This window comes from Monodon monoceros, unplaced genomic scaffold (assembly GCF_005190385.1).
Source record: "Monodon monoceros isolate NGI ecotype Baffin Bay Population unplaced genomic scaffold, NGI_Narwhal_1 Super_Scaffold_22, whole genome shotgun sequence".
In the NCBI taxonomy this organism is placed as follows: Eukaryota; Metazoa; Chordata; class Mammalia; order Artiodactyla; family Monodontidae; genus Monodon; species Monodon monoceros.
Window position 1 is genome coordinate 10,180,857 of NW_021703779.1, and position 2,604 is coordinate 10,183,460.

Below are 2,604 nucleotides of genomic sequence, written 5' to 3' on the forward strand. Positions count from 1 at the left end.
GGGAAGGGCCTGGCAGTTTGAGGAGCCCCAGGGCCACAGAGGACGGTAAGCACGCACCTTACCGGAGGGCCGAGGAGAGGCCCCAGGGACCCTGTGGGACACAGCGTGGTCTTTGTTTCAGCGTGGGTGCTGTGGAGGGATAGCTGGACAAATTGGGAAAGTCCTGGAAACAGGAACAGAGCCAGGACTAAAGACCAACAAGGAGGCCCCACGATGATGCAGGCGCAGCAGCAGGGCGTGGATAGACCAGGATTATGCTCGGATGACGTGGACACCCTTCGCAAGGTCTCAAAGGACAGACGTGAGCACCAGGCTGTGAGGACACTGCCCACGTAGACCTGCTTTGTCTCCACCAACGAATGAAGAGGGAACAACCTTAATCGGTGGCCCATCCCCTCCCAGAACCAAGCTCACCGCACGCCCAGGTATTAGGAGAGTCAGAACCAAGCTCACCGCACGCCCAGGTATTAGGAGAGTCAAAACACCGAGCAGGTTTGTACACCTCTGCAGGTCAATATCCATGAGTCTGCGTTATCTCGCTGCACCTGATTTCCTCTGCCGTATATCAGCCGTGGTGCGACTCCCCACTGGCTATGAGGCTTCAATTCGATGAAACATCCGACATCCAGGGATGTCCCAGAGACCCCGTGACCCTTCCGTCGTGGCTCAGGCACCCGTGTGCTGTCCCAGCTCCCCAGAGAGGAGCTTTCCTCTCACGTGAGCCTGCAGAGGCTAATCTCCCAGGTAGTTTTCCCATGTGGGTGCTCTCTCAGCCACTTGAAAGGGAAGCCATAGACAAATACCAAGCCATCATTAAGACACTCGTGCCCAGAATGAACAAACCAACAGGATCAAAGAGGACGTCTCCTGTAGGTGGCCGGGGCCCTGGCTGGGCCTCCAAGAGGGTCCCTGCCTCGCCGGGATCAGAGCATCTCAGTCACCAGCGGGACCGGGCACCCACGTGTCCGTCACAGCCCTGACCCGGCCACTTGGGATGCCAGGGCCTATTATACATACATTTTTTTGCTTCCAACGTGGGCCGGTGCTCGTCTGTCTTTAATAGATCTAATTATCAGAAAATGCACTTTGCAATCAGCCCCACACGACACAGGCCTGATTTCTCCGGCGTGCCAGCCAGCTGTGTGGAAAGGCGCAGCTCTAATCTCTCTCCCTCCACATGGTCCAGCAGATGAAAGTAATTTTGTGCTCAACTGTCTATAAGTAATTAGGCTGCGATGTAAAGGGGTCTTTATGAATCCGTTCGGAATGAGGGTATTCGGAGTAATTATGAGCAATCGTCCCCCTTACTAAGATACACCTTATGCATTTTACATGAGCCCCCATTATTAGCATAACCTGACTATCAAAGCTCCCCGGATCCACTGTCTTCCTTTTCATGTAACAGGCTGAAATTCCCCAGAAATATAATAATTTGAAAACAGGGGCGATGACGATGATCAGCTTCAGCTGTAATTTGTTACATTTCTCTCCTTTGTTTTTTGCCGGGTAGAGACGCCGGCCCGTGGAGGCCCCATTGTACACACAAGCGAGCGTTCCTCCTTCACCGTGAGGTGGGTTTCGGTGTGCCAGCGGGGTCTCACGGCCATAACGCACGTCAGGCACACACACGGAATGCCGTCATCTTACTCATTAGGAGGGCACAAGAAGAGAGCTCCATTTTGCTAAGTAAGTCAGACTGACTCCTGGGCCCTGTGATTTTGAAAGACGGGTCATAGTCACCTCCGACCAGACACTTCTTTAGGGTTCCTCCGTTCAGACCTTCTGGGGTCACGGTGAAGGGTCTGCATCGGAGCCCCCAGAATGTCTGCCCCCGATAAGTTGCATTGCACCCTCTGTGCAGAACTGGCTGCCCTGTGCCGGCCAGATGTTAGAAGGGGCTGCTTGAATCAGAGGGAGAGCGTGAGCCCTCACATCACGTGGACGTTCGGGGACCTAAAAGGAAATAGGTGGGACAGTATATTGAATGTGCCTGAGATGTTTTATGGCTCTGGGTTTTTCACGGCCAAACAGCCTCCTGGGTCAGGCATAAACATCCTTGAATTTTCTCAAGATGCCCCCAACTTTCTTGCTCTGGAGTGTCCAGGAAGAGGTGGTCAGAGATGTTTGGGGTATGTAGAGATGGTGAGAAAAGGAAGAACCAACCCAATGCCCATCAACAGGTGAATGGGGTCCATGCACACAGTGGAATATGACTCAGCCATGAAAAGGAGTGAAGCTCTGACACAGGCTGCCACGTGGCTGGACCTTGAACACGATGCCCAGTGAGAGAAGCAGGCACAGAAGGACACACAGTGTGTGATTCCATTGACAGGAAACGTCCAGAACAGGCCAATCTAGAGACACAAAGTAGGGTTGCGGTGCCAGGGGCTGGGGAGGCGGAGTGACTGCTCGTGAGGACGGGGTTTCCTCTTGGGGGGATGGAAATGTTTTAGAACCAGATAGAGGTGCTGCTTACATGACATTGTGAATGTGCGAAATGCCTCTGAATTGTTACTTTGAAACGGTTCATTTCCCACTCTGGAAATGTCACCTCAACTTTTTAAAAGGAAGAGAGAAGCTATATAGATACATATATATATATAT

The 2,604-nt window shown here is 52.5% G+C and overlaps 1 pseudogene; it reads left to right on the plus strand.

The window, feature by feature from the left end:
• Positions 1–213: 213 nt before the first annotated feature.
• LOC114906425 overlaps positions 214–2,604 on the plus strand; it is a 12,926-nt pseudogene continuing 10,535 nt past the window's right edge.